Here is a 19,588-nt window from a genome sequence, read left to right as displayed (position 1 = left end):
GGGAATTTATATATTAAAAACAGCAAAACAAATACTATGCATAATAAAACAGCAAAACAAATACTAAACAGCAAAACAAAACAAATACTAAACAGCTAAACAAATGCTATTCAACAGCAAAACAAATACTATACAGCAAAACAAAACAAATACTATACAACAGCAAAACAAATACTATACAACAGCAAAACAAATACTATACAGCAAAACAAAACAAATACTATACAACAGCAAAACAAATACTATACAACAGCAAAACAAATACTATACAGCAAAACAAAACAAATACTATACAACAGCAAAACAAAAATACTATACAACTGCAAAACAAATCCTATACAGCACACTATTGGGTTTAGGGGGGCGGTAGACAGCAGCAATGATGGTTGGAGTGGGACCAGACAACTGGCAGACAGCAGATTCAGAGGAGCTGGAGACAGGGACAGACACCGGCGAGACTTTCAATTTAGCAATAATCTACGGCGAGACCTCCTCCCCGGCCAGAGCCACGGGGTTGACCGATGTAAACAAATCCACTAGGAGTGGATTCGTTGAGTTCAGAAAAGTCGTTGGGCTGTTGCCGTGTCTCGGTTAAACAGAGAAAGTCAAGCCCATGATCGGAGATGAAGTCCTGGATGAGTTGTCCCTTGCGTGTTTATAGCTTATAGTTTATTAATAAACTATAATCTTTTTGACCGTATAGCGCCCAATCAGTGCCAATTAATGCCCGTTTCTCTGCCCCCCGGTCGCATCCGGCCACAGTTTGCAATAGATTAATTACTTTTTTTTACGTAAATTTGCTATGTAGCCATAGACCCAGTTAGACCTATTTAAATCCAGACCCCTCTCCATCAGCTGACCATGTAGGCCTTATGGTAGGGCTATCCACACCAAAATAATAATATGAGGAAATAAGAAAAATAACTATAATGACAGCATTGTGCCGCATCAACAACGATGAACAGTTGATTACTGGTGGCTAGCACTTTGGCTACATATTAAACTAATACAGCGGACAAATATTACTGGATTGTCCATGGTAATATGCTGCATATTTTTGAACACAGATACAGTTTATGAATCTAAAAATAAGGTATACTGGTGGACCTCCGTACAGTGCCGACGGAGGCACGCACAGAGCTCCAGAGAGCCAGGGATGAGGTCGACCGGGTGGGGATCAGATATGTGCAAAGCACCCATCACCGACAGAATATTAATGTTTAAAAATACATAAACTGCCATAATACAAACATTTAAGAAAAGTTCTAAATGTTATATCTCTGCATGTCATCTAGGGGTGTGAATCTTCACTGGTCTAACAATTCGATTATGATTATTCTGTCAACAATTCCAATCGATTCAATATCCCGATGCTTCACCTCCATTATATTATTAAATATTGCTACACAGGGTGTTCATTGACAAAAGATATATGAAATCCCTTTTTTTATTGTATCTGCTCTTGAAAAAGATCCTTCTTGAACGCAGCGGAGTCTTAGTTGACGATAAGGTTACCATGTTTTAAACTGCCCATTTGGAGCAATTCATTTCATGTAACTATACCACACATTTAAATAATGAACAATGAGAGAATGGCTGGGATTATAATTTCCCATTCCTCTCAAATCGGGGTGCAACAGATTACGAAACTCACGGATCGGATAATGATTTTAAGTCACGGATCTGATCAATTTTCAGATCAGCACAAACATATAACATATATACATAGAACACATTTTAACATAAATGATTGTTAAAAAATGTTATAACAATAACTTTTAACAATAACCCTTCTTTCACCAGTAATTCTTTTGTTAAAAACAACAATAACGTTTGAATGCACCACGAGGTTTACCAGTTTTAAGTAAACACAACCTTTATTCACATCTGTGTTGTTTTACCGACAACAGCAGTGACCAAGTGCTAGTTGGAGACTTTTAGCTCATAGCTTTAGTGGGAGACGGTTGTACGTCACGCTGTTGGAATCCTCTACAGTGAAATGCAGTCACACTAAACTGTTACATCATATTACCTGTGTTTAACCCAGTTAGTACTGAAGCCAATGGTGGGCTAATGTTACCTGCTGCCAAGGGTAACATGTAATTACTCTTTACTAGCGTGACATGCACCGCTGTTTCTGTTGCCTGTAACGTCGGTTTTGTTGCATCAGAGAGCAGTGCCGACATTTAGGTGGCACTGACATCCACGTTGCTATTCCATCCGGTAGATACACTGGTGCCATATTAGCACCGGATTTTAACATGCACCTTTAACGGAAAATCTCTCTTGCTCTCTCTCTGGTTTGTGTTACTTCGTTACATAGTTAGTTATTATTAACATGCACACACACATGCACACACACACGCACACACACACACACACAGCTTTGTCTAAAGGCATTCTTAGCAGTGTGTCATGACATCTCACAAACTCATGCCCCCCATACATTTGGACTGTATGCAAGTTTCAGTGCGGCTTGTTTATGTTGTGAGAGTGTGTGCGTTTGTGGTCTGGAGAACAGCACGGTCCCGGCCAGTCTAATCTGTCAGATCAATCAGGCAGTCTTGCCAGTCCTATATAAATACACCCAGCTTCTGTTTACATCGGTGACTTTCACACGGAGGGCTCAAGTACAGATCTATATACTGCAACTAGGACCATGAATAAATGGTTTATTCTTATTCGTATGATTTGCACATCAACTAAGATATATATGGATGCATATGCATCACAGCACAAAATATATCTACATCTTTACGTAGTTCTAGTTCTAGCCTGACTTTTAAAGTTTGATCTTGTCTCTCGCTCGCAGGGTTGATTGTAGGATTGACTGTGCCACCCTTCTGGCCCCGCCCTTGCTCACTCAGGCTTGATGATTTGCCAACCAGACACTTTTTTTAGAGGTGAAATGAGGACAAACTCTTAATTGCATGCTGCACTCTCTGCAAAAACAGCATGTTGAGCTGCAGATGCCATAAAGAAGAGTGTTATGAATGTCTAACAGTTACAGGAAACGCCGACCATCAAGAACCTCAAAAGTCAAAAAACGTCTCCTGAAACCAGAGATCCCGGAACATCAGGAATCCTTCTTTCTAACATGAGACATATATTTACACGAACAGCTGCAAGCAATTTCTAGAACAACAGTGTTATACTGGAAAGATAAACAATATACATTTGGGAGGTGTTTATCTAAACCTGACTCCACTAGTTAAAGATCATATGGATCTTTAAGTAGAAGTCAGTGTGGACGGTGGTTATTGGAAAAACACAGCAGAATTATTACTGTTTGCCTCGAAAGTTACCGTAATTGCTCAAATAAAAGCCGGGGCCTTTATTTACCTGAACTGCAGAGGGTACCCGGCTTTTATTTGAAGCAGGCTTTTATTAGAGGCAGGCCTTTATTTCTAATTCCATCTGTTTGATAAGTATAATTGTTTTAAATCAACTGTTTTAAATCTAATGCCATAGCATTCCAGTGGACAGAGAAAATTATTTTTTTACGAAACAGCAAAAATATCACCATACAACAACAGCCAGAAGGGCGACTGAGATATTTGGGTCAGAAATAATCAAACACCACTACTGTGTCAGTTTGATCCCTGTAAATGTACCGGGTATTTATTTCAAATACAGGTACTACAGTATTGCTTGTAGATTACAATAAGAGCATACAGTAGTTACACCAGTATCTGATTAACGTTACAGACGGTAGCTAGCTAGCTTTGTTTCTAGCTCCAGGCTAACTCTTTTCCTCCCACCTCCAGCTAGCTAGCTTTGTTTCTAGCTCCAGGCTAACTCTTTTCCTCCCACCACCAGATAGCTAGCTTTGTTTCTAGCTCCAGGCTAACTCTTTTCCTCCCACCTCCAGATAGCTAGCTTTGTTTCTAGCTCCAGGCTAACTCTTTTCCTCCCACCTCCAGCTAGCTAGCTTTGTATCTAGCTCCAGGCTAACTCTTTTCCTTCCACCTCCAGCTAGCTAGCTTTGTTTCTAGCTCCAGGCTAACTCTTTTCCTCCCACCTCCAGCTAGCTAGCTTTGTTTCTAGCTCCAGGCTAACTCTTTTCCTCCCACCTCCAGCTAGCTAGTTTTGTTTCTAGCTCCAGGCTAACTCTTTTCCTCCCACCTCCAGCTAGCTAGCTTTGTTTCTAGCTCCAGGCTAACTCTTTTCCTCCCACCTCCAGCTAGCTAGCTTTGTTTCTAGCTCCAGGCTAACTCTTTTCCTCCCACCTCCAGATAGCTAGCTTTGTTTCTAGCTCCAGGCTAACTCTTTTCCTCCCACCTCCAGATAGCTAGCTTTGTTTCTAGCTCCAGGCTAACTCTTTTCCTCCCACCTCCAGCTAGCTAGCTTTGTTTCTAGCTCCAGACTAACTCTTTTCCTCCCACTTCCAGCTAGCTAGCTAGCTTTTTTTCTAGCTCCAAGCTAACTCTTTTCCTCCCACCTCCAGCTAGCTAGCCGTGCTCTGCTCTCATCGGCTCACCTTCAGTTTCTTCCAGTATCAGAGTTTCCTGAAATGTCTCTCAGCTTTTTCACCCGAGTAGAAATGTACATAACAATAAACTTGAATGCACATTTTTAACCAAATGATTTTTTAAATTTGAGGCCGGCCTTTATTTGTCTGTGTTGTTCACGCCCCCGGCCACTATAAGAGGGCCGGCTTTTAATTGACAACAGGTCTTTATTTGAGGAATTACGGTAATGTTATTACCCTTAGTAACCCAGGAAGAGCAAGAAAGTGTGTGTGTGTGTGTGTGGGGTGGGGGGGGGGCATGCTGACGTGACTTTTCATGCATGAGGACCTTTTCTCATTACCAACTCTCCAAGCCCTTCTGTCAGCAAAGAGAGAGCACCGTGTGTGTGTGTGTGTGTGTGTGTGTGTGTGTGTGTGTGTGTGTGTGGTGTGTGTGTTGTGTGTGTGTGTAATTTCCCCAGGCTTTGGCACAATCTGCACAGTGACCTGAAACATAGTTTAGTTTCACACCGATCCAGACAGATGGACAGAGAGAAAGACATATGGACAATTTACCATGATATTATTAAACAATTTGGCTGCCATTTTGGAAGCATTGCAGGTGTTAAGTGTAGTGACAGTAAGCACTCAATAATCACATGATTGGTATTTGTGGTGTTCAACCGCAATATATTTTGAAGATTGATAGGCACTACATTTTGTATGACAAGTTATTTTTGTGTGAGTGAATGTCAAACTGTCAGCCAGAGCCCCAGTGTATGCTCCAGTGTAGGTCACCTCCAATTCAACTTCACAAAGAGACAACAACATGTCTGTCTTAAGATGTTTTTTTGGCGTCATTGGGCAGAAACATCACAAAAAGTCCGCTGGAGCTACCACAACGGAGGATGTAGCAGGACTTTTTATTGTGACAAATTACCAATAAGGACTTCAAACGGACATGTCCCAGCTGCAAAGGGCCCCATTAACTGGGGAGAAATGACCAACACTGGCCGCCAAGATTAGCATTAGCATGCAGCCACGTAATAGTTAGCAGTAGGCTAATGCTAGCTTGTAATGGAATGGCGCAGCTAAAGGCTTCTGAACCAACACTACCCGACCAGACATTAGCGGTGTGACGAGGAGGCTCAGCTCACGGGACAAGACGAGACACGAGATTGGGTTCACGAGAACAAGACGGGATTTTAACACTATTTTAAAGAAAACTTACTAATGAAATATTACTGGAAAAATTGTCTTTTTTAAATCAAAAGTCACAAAATGAAAAATGAGCATTGTGAAAGGTTTTGCCACAAACTCGGATGGCTTATCTCCTGTATAACAAACCCCTTCAGACATGATAACTGTGGCGTCCATCCCTCCTCCCAAACCTGTCTCTACAACCTATTATTCAAAAAGTTATTCATTCCAACTGCTCTTTAATGATTTACATAAAGCACTTTGAATTGCCATTTTGCTGAAAGGTGCTATGGGTGCTTTCAAGTTGCCTTGCCTTCCAACCTCAGCCTGTCATTCAGTCACCAGGGCATTAGAGAACACTAGCCTGGAGCCTCAGACGTTAAACAAACTCAGGGCTGTCTCGCTCTTTTATTGCTTTGCAGCAAACGCTGTCTGCGTGAAGTTTAAAGACACACTGGAGAATTTTTGGTAACTTAAAATAATCTTTTCAAAATCGTTTTAGCGGTTCATCAACTCACAACAGGGTGAACGGCACTTCTGCATTTGTTTTGCGGCTCTCTACCGGCTATAACCGCACTATGGAAGTTTGCCGGATCGGGTAGTTTTCATTATTTTTGGCCACGTTTAACGTCAAAATCAGACATTATACCATTATAGCTTTGACAGTCACCTTTAAGTAAGGTAACTTGATAAATGTGGGGTTTTTTTTAAACCATGAGGCTGCCATTAAGGGGTGGGAAATGATATGCATCTCAGAAGATATTAGCAACATGCTGCGAGCTAAACCAGCCACCCTGATTGGCCAGTGTATAGGCAGCCTGGTTCTACGGGTACATTGTTGGGATAAAGCCTGACATCTGGTGAGGGATCCCTCCTCTCTCGCTATCTCCACTACCAGGGCTAAGCGCCGCCCAGGACGATTGAGAATGGTTTAAAGAAATACAAAATGTGTCCTCTATACCTGACTAGATAGGTGATGGTATGGTATGGATATGGTATGGGAGCCATACAATACTTCATCGATGTCACAGTGCTGCGGATATGGATCTGGCAATGCAAGACAGTGTCATTCTCCAACAAATTTGCATTTACAATACAGGATTATATATATATATATATATATGTATATGTATATGTATATATGTGTATATATTTTTTTTTAACACTTCAATCAGGTGTCCTCGGTTGCTCTAAAATGTGAACTAGTGCCTTTTGTGTGAAGGTGACTAGCTCCTGTCAGAGTGACAGACAGACAGATGCAGTGGTATTTACATTTCATCTAATCTAAAGCCCAACATTCTAAGTGGATCACAAAACACAGCGGTACAGAAGGTATCAGTATTCCTGACAACCATAAACACAAAATAGATTTTTTTTTTTTAATGACAACAATGCTAAAGGACAGGACCGTGTAATCCTATTTTTTCTATTTTTGTTATTGCCACTCTTCATTCTGACCCCAACCGGCCCGTCAGACACCGCCTACCAAGAGCCTGGGTCTGACCGAGGTTTCTGCCTAAAAGGAAGTTTTTCCTCGCCACTGTCGCACTGTTGCTTGCTCTGGAGGAAACTACTAGAACTGTTGGGTCCTTGTAAATTCTGGAGTGTGGTCTAGACCTCCTCTATCTGTAAAGTGTCTCGAGATAACTCTTGTTATGAATTGTTACTATAAATAAAATTGAATTGAATTGAATATTTGCATCTAAACGGATCAATTTGTAATTGACTCAACACGCTACTTCATATTCTAGGCCTATAGGTGGCGCTGTTTCCGTTACAGAAATTCACCCAAAAAAACGGAGAAGAAGAGGTGGTGCATGTGCATAAAGCATGCTCGCTGTATACAAACACAATAGAAGAAGTAACCACAACACAAGAAGAAGACGACAAAAATGGCTAGTGCAAGCAAACCAGTCGTTTGTGTGGATGTTGTTGAGACGTCGTTGCGGGGTTAAGAGGTCGAAGGCTAGAGGTCGATGGGTGTGGCAATGACATCATCGATATGCAAGTATGCGGCTTTGAAGACGGGAAACAAAGACGCAAGGGCGCCGTTTAAAAAAATGTTCATCGTTTTTTTGGACAATCAGCCAAAACAATGCAAAACATGTGCGTTTGCACCAAAAAGCGTTAGCATGTGGTGGCCCCTTAGGCGCACGCACACGCAGACACACACACACACACACACACACACACACACACACAACACGCCTGTCTCTCTCCTTTCTGTCTTCCATTATCCTCCACACTCACATTTTCACATACTCACACACACTCATATTTTTATCCTCACACCTACTCATGTGAACACACTCTAACATAAAGCCTTCAAACCACCCTGTGCAATCAGGTCTTTATCTCTGTTCTGCATTCTTGCAAGCTGCCACCGTTTGTCCAGACACAACCACCCAGACACAAGACCCTGTGTGATTGGCTCTTTATCACTATGCTGTGTATCCACTTACATTGTGGTCTTTGTCGACAGAGCTCTTAGTAGTGACAAAGTGCACGACGGTCAACTTCTGTCATCACTGCCGGACAGAGTTTAAAAACGCACAGTGTGTGTGTGTGTGTGTGCGTGTGTGCGTGTGTGTGTGTTTTTAAGGGAGCATTAGAGTGTTAGTAAAGAGTGAATGAGAAAGAGGGATATAAAAATGTGATGGGTGATAAGTGGTATGAGAGAGAGAGAGAGAGGAGAGAGAGAGAGAGAGAGAGGGAGAGAGAGAGAGAGAGAGAGAAGGGAGATAATCGGGAAAAAGAAGTTATAAATAACCAAAGGTGTCAGTAATACAGCCCCAACTGACACACGCACAAGTGCATGCACACACAATCTGCACTTCAAGCGGTGCTGGAAGTGGCATTTATCCAGACTTAAAGTTTCCTTCCTGGAGAACGCAGTAACCATTAGCATGCTGCTTGCTTCGCAAGTGACATTATTAATCCAGACATGACGCCGTTTAATTTCCTGATGTATCTGTGACTTCCACACCAGGTAATAAGCAGCAATAGCGGTTACTTTGAACATATGATGACGGAAAGAAATGTCGTTTGTGCTGCCAGCTGTACACTGGAGGATAGACGGGTAAGGCGATCAAACTCACGTGAATGGCGCAACGCGACCATTTTTATTTTGGTGCAAACAAGCTATAACAATAAATCCCCTGCTGGAGAGGAGTCTTGGCTCCAGGTTTGGTCATGTGCTGACGGAGAGTTCTTGTGCCAACGGGCAAAGTCTGCTTCCCACTAGTTCCGCAGGGATGTTAGAAGCTGCACACACACATGCGTATAAACCCAAGCAGACAGGAGGAACAGAATAATTACACTTCAGTATTACATCTGGCAAGACCTCATTCAATCAGTCTGCCATTATCTCTCTGTTTCACTGTCACATGTCTCTCTCTCTCTCTCTCTCTCTCTCTCTCTCTCTCTCTCTCTCTCTCTCTCTCTCTCTATTCTCTCTCTCTCTCTCTCTCTCTCTCTTCTCCTCTCTCTCTCTCCTCTCACCTGACATCCTACTTGTTCCCTGTCAGTCTTTCCCACTCACTGTTACTTCTCTATCTCCCTTGCTCACTTTTCACTTCTCTCCTCCTGCGTCCCTCCCTTTTTTTCTTCTTTCTTTTTTACATTTGCAGTTACCTGTTAATTCAATAATTCACCCTCCCCACTGACTTCTCTTTTTACAGGTAAACATAGATGCACGAGTACAGATGCACGTACACCAAATGGCACCGGCAAAGCTTACTGCGCCAGTTGCAGAGAGGCCAGTGTCATAACCGTTGTCTTATTAACAGTTAACGACAGCTGCACAACAAGTCACAGCCCAAACCTTGCACTGAAACCTTGTGATTAAGTGATTGTTTTTTTGCTCTGGGTTATTTCTCATAGTATATAAGTCCTAGTTGCCTTTTAAATAATCCTGCCAACATTGCAATTTAACAACAGGGAGAACTATTCAGAGGTCATTGGTAGGGGTGGTAATCACCAGACGCCTCCCCATACATATTATCACAATACTCAAGCCACGGTACGATATTATTGCGATTTTTAAAATATTGCAATATTCTGCAATTCTGCAATTTATAACCTTTTCTCCAAATTCTAATTTTTCCCAATTTCAAATAATGTCCCCAAAAGGAAACTTTGTCAACATCTGTTTTATCTAAAAAGACGTTTCTCTGCTTGTTCATATCACTTCAATTTTATTGCTGCAAAATGGGATTGTCAAGCAGAAAACTGGCCAACACATATATAGTAAAAGATCGATACTTGGTGTCTGTGTATCGATACAGTATTCCCACTGAAAATATTGCGATACTATACATACCCCTATGTTAAATTCCCATAGAGGCAGGCAGATTTTTATTTTTAAAGGGCAGTTATTTCATGGATCCAGGATACTATGCATCCTGATAAAGTTCCCTTGGCCTTTGGAATTAAAATAGCCCTCCATCATCACATACCCTTCACCATACATAGAGATAGGCAGGGGGAACTTTCCATAAGATCATCTCTCAATGCAAATCACACCAGCTATTAGGCTAACTGAAATAAAACCATGTCAGTCTCTATGTATGGTGAAGGGTATGTGATGATATGGGGCTATTCCCCGTCTATTTTAAGAAAGAACATTTATTTTTTTAAATACATTATTCATTCACAAAGAAGGTTGGATTTTACCTCCTTTTTTAATTAAGGCATTAAGACAAATTTCCAAAACATGATTTTTCTATTCCTCTTTTTAGTCAACTTAAGCATGTGCATGTGAACTTATGAGCACCACTGTATATATATATAATATATATATATATATAATATATATATATATATATATATATATATATATTTAGGGCTGCACAGATTAGAAAAATTGTGATTATTTTGACTGATATTGCATTAGGAGTCACGATATCGGAGGGAATGAAAATTTCAATGAAAATTCTAATTTATTAAAATGATATTTTGGGTGATTGTTGTAATTATCTGTACCAAACAAAGATTTTTTTCTTTGGTCTGTAGGATAGGATTTGTAGGCTGGGACGTCTCTGCAGCACTACAATACTTCATTAAGAATGATTTGACACATATGTTTGCCTTTAACTAATATTGCACTTGCCCTGGGATTTGAATATTGCACTGGTCCATTTGAGAAGGCACCACCGTGTTTGTATTTCTCTGTTTTGAAAATCTCAATCAAAAGGTTGGAATTAATTATTATTAATTATTCTACTTCCTGTATTACCAAAAAAACAGTGACCAGAAAAAAAAAAGCCTGAACACCTAAACACAAGGTTCTAAATACACTTTTTCATCCCCCCTCCAAATGGCTAGGCAATGTTCACATTTTACCAGCCCCTTTTCAGATTACCATTGGTTTTTGGGGGGCTGGGGAGTTTAAGCAAATCTACCAGCAACTTGCATATTTTACCAGCGGTTGGTAGATAGTGCTAACACTGAACCCTGCTTATATGATGCAATGCAAAGCAATGCTATAGTCCAACTTGTATAAACGTTCTGGGCGAGCTCTAGCTGTGCATGTGGAGGGAGAAACAACAGAAAAACCTTACAACAGAATGCAATCCAATGCAACATCACAAACACAGCTGCTAAAATTATTACAACTTCAAAAGCAGTCCGACGAGGTGTCACAAAGGTGCTATTTATTATAGAACTGCTGGATATAAAGAACTTTTTTCTGATTTCATTCACATTTCTGTCTCTCACTTAGGTGTGATACAACACAAAAGCAGAAACATGGATTCAGACGTACTGTTCTAGCTACAGAGCCAGCCACAGTCACCATCAGCTGACTTTCTGTCAGCTGAGTGCGGCCACAGTAACAAGACTCCTTTGTCTTGCAGCGCGCTGAACTAACATGAAATTTGCCAAATAGGTCTAAAACAAAACCACACACTTGCACAACCACTTCAACATATGCACGCACACACACAACAGTAAAAAAAAACACGCCGTTGTTTAGATGTGTACAGGCCGGCACACACAATTTCCTTCCACAAAAGACCTTTGTTTTTTTATAAGAAGCCCTGATTAGCGCGCAGACCGCACACACAGTCACATTGACCAGGTCTGGAACAAATGTGCAGACCAAGAAAGAGAGCAAACATGGCTTGGAGCAAAAAACGCCCTTCATTTAATGAAAAAGAGAACAAGGAAAGGTATGAATGTAGACAGAAGGATTTGCTCTGCATTCCCAGCACCTGTGACTAACTCATGTGTTCTGACAGGACACATACTGTACGACTATTGGCAGGTAGGCTTAAAAACCTGGCGCTCCACACCTGAGAAATGTTGAAACCTTCAGCAGATCTGAAGATCTGTGACTCCAGTGGGCCTGTAACGATAAGGGCTGAGTTCATTGTTTAGGGCTGGGAGGATTTGATTCTTTCACAATGGGTGCCGATTCCATTTGTATCACGATTTTCATTTAGTGATTCTAGAAGTATGCAATCTGCAATTGGACGATTTTGAGATTTATGATTTTCTTTTCCTTCTTTAACAAAAACCCGGGTTGGGTACCGAACTCTGTACTTCTTTGGGTACTGTATTATGTCGGTACTACGGTGGACCAATTCACGCTTAATGCGGTACCTGAGAGTGAGTAAACATGAGCCTATTTGTCCTCTCTGCATGTTAACAGAGAGTGGGGGTCTCTCTCTCTCTCACACGCACACACACACACACACACACACGGCTATGAGATGTTCCCTTGCTGTTATTTCACGACTCACAGAGGCAGCCAATCAAATTATTTCAGTGATGAGCACGCCCACAGCTATATTTATCCAATGGAGGATGACTATCTGGCTGACGGACTGTGGCAGATGACCAGTTACAGACTGTCTCTTGAGTTTGTTGCTAACATGAGCATCCTTCCTCCCTCCCTTCCTTTTTTTGCACGCAATTTTCTTTCCTTGGAGGGAGGAAGGGTGTACAATTATCGAGGCTCCAGATTAGAGAGCACCCTTTGCACCTTGACAACCCTGTACTCCTCTCCCTCTGTCACTTCCTCTAGCTGGCTTAAATAAGTGAGAACATGGTCTAGGGCTGGGCGATATAGAGAAAATCAAATATTACAATATTGTTGACCAAATACCTCGATGTTGATATTGCGACGATACCGTATGGTTGACTATTGGTACTTTAACACAATGTTATTTACACAATGAGATTTTTGATAAATATTCCCCAGAAATGTTTTGATGATTTAGGGGGTAAAGGCAAATAATAACAGCTAGAAAAGAGAAAAGAGTTCAGAAAATGACATAATTTAACTGTAATGCTGTCTGTAAAACCAGGTAAAGACAACACTTACCATATTACAATATAGCCATAATCTAAGACGATATCTAGTCTCATATTGCAATGTTGATACATCAATATTTTGCCCAGCCCTAACATGGTCTTTCACTTGCCAATCTCTCTTCTTCAGCTCAAAATGGCTTTGCTTCCCTCATTTTACCTCCCCAACCTCATTCACACTGATCCTACCTAGACTGAATTTTTCTCCCTGGTTGCTCCCGCTGGGTGTCCCTGTAATTCTCCTCTTAATTATATTTTCATTTTCCCTGAGAAGCCTCTATCGTCATCCCCCACTTTATTCTTCATCACTCTTCCTCTCTTCATCCTTACTTCCAGCACTCATTCAAACTTCCTATTTCCTCCATGTTAGTCCTTTCTATGCTCTCTCTCTTTCATCCCTTGTGCTAGCCTCTTTCTCTTTTCTCTCCCCTCTTACCTCCTCCCCTCTATTCTCCTCTCTTTCTGTCTTACTTTCTTTCTTCCTCCCCTTCTTCCCACTTTCCGTCTTGCTTTCTTTCTTCTCTCCCTCTATCTTTTTTCTTTCTTTCTTTCTTTCTTTCTTTCTTTCTTGTCTTTCTGGGCATTTTTTTCTTCATTTAAACTCCCTTTCTGTGCTCCTCCATCTATAACCCCCTCTCCCTCTGGGTCCGCAAAAAAACAACACCACCTTTTTTCCCCTCCATCGTCCTCCCTTTCCCCCTACCCCCTTTTATTCTACTCTTCTGAGGCTTAGACCTAATTATCTCCTGTTGTAGAGAAACCACACACAAACTCTGACACACACACACACACACACACCACACACACACACACACTCTGGTGGGAACAGCCTGTGGGAAGCGGTGCAGCCGTGAGGGACGGACAGCGTTTGTTCTCCCTTCGGCTGGTCGCCTCCGATCACGTCAGCTTGGCACAAACACACACATGCATTGCAAGAGCAAGCCAAAGACGAAGAAAAGGAGAAAGACAGGGTGTGAAGCTTGGTGTATTATACACACAGCGGCGTACTGACTGAATGGGTTTGATGTTTCTTTGCTCTAATCCTAATGGCAGAGGATTGGACACATTTTTCTTCAGTTATTTGAAGTAATACTGAGTGCAGATATGGTGTTGAGCCTTGTTATGTAGGTTACAGTGAGGAATAAATGAGGAGCACTTCTATTCATCTATAAACTAGGGTGTGTGTGTGTGTGTGGGGGGGGGTTGTTAAAGTCAATTATTTACCCTACAATTGTTATTTTTATACCAATTATTGACCTAAATATGTTCTGTTTATATGGTACTGCCAGTTGCTAGCAAAACAGAGCGAAAGCAGAAAATGCAGACAAGTGATGTGCATTCCTTTTAGAAAAGCAAATAGATTTTAGAAAAAGTTAATGATTAGGGCCGTCAGGCTGCTACTATTTTGACCCTTTGAGGCACCTTTTCTTGTTGTCATGCCGCCACGGACACCTCCTACCTGCTGCTGCAGCAATGGAAACAAACAACACAGTTCTAAATCGTGCATTTTACTTCCATTTCCAGACTATACAGTGGTGTGAAAAAGTGTTTGCCCCCTTCCTCATTTCCTGTTCCTTTGCATTGTGTTTGTCACACTTAAGTGTTTCGGAACATCAAACCAATTTAAACAATAGTCAAGGACAACACAAGTAAACACAAAATGCAATTTGTAAATGAAGGTGTTTATTATTAAAAGGTGAAAAAAAATCAAAACCATCATGGCCCTGTGTGAAAAAGTGATTGCCCCCCTTGTTAAAACATACTATAACTGTGGTTGTCCACACCTGAGTTTAATTTCTCTAGCCACACCCAGGCCTGATTATTGCCACACCTGTTCACAATCAAGGCATCACTTAAATAGGAGCTGCTTGACACAGTAAGGTCCACCAGAAGATCCTTAAAAGCTACACATCATGCCGAGACCCAAAGAAATTCAGGAACAATTGAGAAAGAAAGTAATTGAGATCTATCAGTCTGGAAAGGGTTATAAAGCCATTTCCAAAGCTTTGGGAATCCAGCGAACCACAGTGAGAGCCATTATCCACAAACGGTGAAGACATGGAACAGTGGTGAACCTTCCCAGGAGTGGCCGGCCGCCCAAAATTACCCAAAGAGTGCAGCGACGACTCATCCAACAGGTCACAAAAGACCCCACAACAACGTCCAAAGAACTACAGGCCTCACTTGCCTCAGTTAAGGTCAGCGTTCATGCCTCCACCATCAGGAAAAGACTGGGCAAAAATGGCCTGCATGGCAGAGTTCCAAGGAGAAAACCACTGCTGAGCAAAAAGAACATCAAAGCTCATCTCAATTCTCCACAACACATCTTGATGATCCCCAAGACTTTTGGGACAACATTCTGTGGACCGATGAGACAAAAGTGGAACTCTTTGGAAGGTGTGTGTCCAAGTATATCTGGCGTAGAAGGAACACTGCATTTCATAAAAAGAACATTATACCAACAGTAAAATATGGTGGTGGTAGTGTGATGGTCTGGGGCTGTTTTGCTGCTTCAGGACCTGGAAGACTTGCCGTGATAAAAGGAACTATGAATTCTGCTGTCTACCAAGAGATCCTGAAGGAGAATGTCCGACCATCTGTTCCTGTACTCAAGCTGAAACGAACTTGGGTTCTGCAGCAGGATAATGATCCTAAACACACCAGCAAGTCCACCACCGAATGGCTGAAGAAAAACAAAATGAAGACTTTGGAGTGGCCTAGCCAGAGTCCTGACCTGAATCCTATTGAGATGTTGTGGTATGACCTTAAAAAGGCCGTTCATGCTCGAAAACCCTCTAATGTAACTGAATTAGGACAATTCTGCAAAGATGAGTGGGACAAAATTCCTCCAGGACGCTGTAAAAGCCTCATTGCACGTTATCGCAAACGCTTGGTTGCAGTTGTTGCTGCTAAGGGTGGCCCAACCAGTTATTAGGTTTAGGGGGCAATCACTTTTTCACACAGGGCCATGATGGTTTGGATTTTTTTTCACCTTTAATAATAAACGCCTTCATTTACAAAGTGCATTTTGTGTTTACTTGTGTTGTCCTTGACTATAAATTGGTTTGATGTTCCGAAACACTTAAGTACGACAAACATGCAAAGGAACAGGAAATGAGGAAGGGGGCAAACACTTTTTCACACCACTGTATATGCACCTTGTGTGAAATGGAACCAAAATATCACCAAACCACTTTAAGTTCAAGCTACCATCTACGAGCTAAGCATGCAGCAAGAACAGCTAATCAGGTTGATGCTAGCGGACTCAGGCAAAGCACTATATTGGAGAGTTCAAGTCGCCACAGACATGTGGATGAAACCAAGTCAAAGAAATTAACTAAAGTGCTTGCGAAATGGGTGGCAACTAACTGCAGCCCAGTCAACACCGTACAAGACTTGTGTCTCGGCGTGTTCTGACCAGTCTGAACTGAACATACAGTAGTTAATAGAGATATAGATTATTTCAGTTTGTTATGTACTTTATTGAAATTTGTTGTATATTTATGTACCTCAAAGACAAGATAATGAAGCTATGGAGTATTTTGTTTTAATTGCTGAATAATTTAGTTAACATTTCTTAACATTCAGTCTCGTTGCACATCTTGTGATTTAAAATAAAAATAAACCTAAAAGTCACTAAAAAACACTAATACTGAAACACCTCTCCCTTCCCATTGCAGATTGCTCCACGCTACTGTTTTTTTAGGGGGGAATACACTTCAAGATGTGACATGACCTGTCTCCTGGAGGACATAGCCACACCACTGTCGCACCGTGAATTGTCCTTGGGATGATTATCACAGAAGTCTGGCTGAACACACTAACTAGACGGCTGCTAGGAGCTAGCAGCTAAACGCTACCAGCCAACGGCAGGATGGAGACAGGGACCAGCGTAGGTGAAACAATGTCTGAGTTGAAAATGCATCTTGTTGTCACGTAAGGTCCCTGTTCATGTAGCGCAGACATTTGAATTGCATTTTATGTCTGTTAAGAGGCTCAAAGGCTCTCTAAAACTGGTATATTATCTCAGTCGACGCTCATACACATTGTTGCAGCTACTCCACGTTGCCTGCACTGATTCAGGTTCGGGTTTTTTTCAGTCAAAAGTACACGCATATTCATGACGATCAAGATGAATGTAAAAAATGGCCAGATTTCTCCTTAATGACGGTAACTGATACTGTTGCTATTTTTAATAACTGTATTAACATATTACTGCCCAACCCTACCGAGTTCTAATAGGGCATCAGTGCCTAAACACCAGTTTCATATATATATATATATATATATATATATATATGATAGAGCATTTGCTCTCCCCTGTTTCAGCATTATTTGGTAAGTCTGTTAGTGAACTACAAATCAACATTGTTGTGTAAGTAACCAAGGCCATTTTTGTTGTTATTCAGTGCCTGTAAACTGCATCCATCTCAGCACGTCTTACGTTCACAGTTTGTATGGTTGTATATGGGTTGTAAACTGTTAATGATTGGAAAGGAAATTACCAGGAGATGTAATCAGGTATGAAACAATGTCATGGTACGATTCCTCATGGCTGTCAGGGGGCCTGGAGTCAGGGAGACTCCCTGTGCTCACTTTCTCAAAGGAAAATCCCCAGCACCAAATTAATGAGAATTGAAAATCCTCAAACCCTCTCCGACGGTGTTTAAGAGCTATTTAGCAAACAACTTCTCAGTTTTATTGTCCAAAGTTAAAGAGTTTAAGCAGTTTCATTGATTACGGATTTATTTACTCAAGCATAATAGACATTTTGTTCATCAAATTGTCAGAAATGACAGGTACATGCATACAAATTACCGTCAAATAAGGCAACACAAGCAATGTGTCCAACTAGCTGTCAAGCAAGTGAACTTAAGTGAACATTTCAAAACGTTGCAAAAAAGAAGAAAATGCGAATTAGAAGCGTTTCCTGGTTTACTAGTTTAGAGCGAAAAAAACAAAAGACGCAAAGCATAGTTTCGTCACAAGTTGACGTCACGCATGGTTGTTGATTGCGAACCGGCTTGCTAAATCAAAAAGTTTAGAAGCTAAGTCCTTTGGCTAAATGAAGAGAGGTAGCATTGTACAAGTTGGCCACCTGTGAATCCAGGGTTGTGCACCATGTGCCACAAGCATTCCAAATTTTGGCATTTCCATCAACATTTTCTAATGCAATACTTCAAAATGTGCATTCAAATATGTTGATGAAACATGACTACAGACTCATTGCCTTTACTGTACGCAAACTGATACATGCTTAGTGTCTTGAGTAGCCCCCCCTCCCCCCCAAAGGCCCACTTTGAGTCAGGAAAAACCCTGCATGCATAAAAAAAATATGCCCAGCCTTACAAGACACCATTTACAGCAAATGACCAGATAGCATAATAGCAACAGATTATAATCAACTTGATAGCATCTATTATTATACTTTTCCTGTTTGGTAAATGCACAATGTCTTTCCCATAAAAGGCCTCAGTTTGCATCGTATGCTTCCAATTTCAAACTTGTAATCTCCAAGCCCAAGTCGAAATAACCCCCGATGACATTAGGGTTAATTTCTCAAAACATAGAGCAGTCCCTCTGGAGCAATTATACCGCTGCTTTAGCAGACAAAGTAGCATGAAGCCGAGTAAGCTGAACTTGGTGTGTATCAAGTTTCCTTTTAAAGAGTAACCAATTAAATCGTATGCAACCCCTGAACTAATATCCATCTCTGGACTTTGCCCTTACAGAACCCGCCCCTGGAGCAGAGCCTTTAACGGCAAAGCGCAAACAACTCAAACATCATTTCAAAAGAACAAAAAGGAGGAGGCAGCACTTGGACCTCTCTTTTCCCCCCACTTTTTGAGTGGCTGTGCGCACACACACACACACACACACACACACACACACACACACACACACACACACAGAGCATGGCTGGAGAGGTCAGTTTACGAGCTGAGCAGCGAGAGAACCTTTGCACACGTTTAAGCACACATAGGCTCCATAAACAGATGGTGTCACACAGGCACACACACACACACACACACACACACACATATACATACACATATACACACACATATACACACACGTATACACACACGTATACACACACGTATACACACACACACACACACACACACACACACACACTCTCCCTCTCCGCACGGTTCACACATGACCAAGTCCCTTGGGTTGCTGGCCCAGATATTGCACAAACACACACAATCCAGTCATTCACATGTTTCTCAAGCAAATCTTTTTCCTTTCTTTTTTTACTTAATTTTGGCACAATCATACATTGTCTTCCTCGCCTCGTCATTCCTTTCATTGACTTATCTTACAAATGCAGTTTTACATTAGACTGGGCAGTAGCTTCATAGCTTGATAACTCACTCATCCATTCACAACCGTGATTCACTTTCACTACTAAATCTCCCGCTCTCCCTTCCTTTCTCACACACAACGATGCACCTGTGATCCCCTCAAAATGATATCAGTGCGTTATCGGGAGTTATTGTCACTGAGCGATTGCGTCATGTGGGAAAGCAATAATATGTGTTTCAAAGGAGAGTTTTGGCAGACACATGTACCGTAAATGTTTGCACAATCCAAAAGTCATGTCCATAAAGAACTTAT

At 41.4% G+C, this 19,588-nt stretch overlaps 1 protein-coding gene and 1 long non-coding RNA gene across 4 annotated transcripts in view; both read right to left on the bottom strand.

The window, feature by feature from the left end:
* The window catches only part of LOC116694135 (guanine nucleotide-binding protein G(o) subunit alpha), a 130,982-nt gene that overhangs the window by 102,102 nt on the left and 9,292 nt on the right, over window positions 1-19,588 (bottom strand). The gene's annotated exons all lie outside the window — the stretch shown is intronic.
* LOC116694138 (uncharacterized) lies at window positions 3,591-4,492 on the bottom strand. Its single transcript, XR_004333076.1, has 2 exons — window positions 4,442-4,492; window positions 3,591-3,761 (listed from the first exon to the last, which is right to left on the bottom strand). It is a non-coding gene; the product is annotated as an uncharacterized LOC116694138 (long non-coding RNA).

This window comes from Etheostoma spectabile, chromosome 8, assembly GCF_008692095.1.
Source record: "Etheostoma spectabile isolate EspeVRDwgs_2016 chromosome 8, UIUC_Espe_1.0, whole genome shotgun sequence".
In the NCBI taxonomy this organism is placed as follows: Eukaryota; Metazoa; Chordata; class Actinopteri; order Perciformes; family Percidae; genus Etheostoma; species Etheostoma spectabile.
Note: the sequence above shows the minus strand (reverse complement) of the source record. Positions and strands in the feature narration are given on the sequence as shown.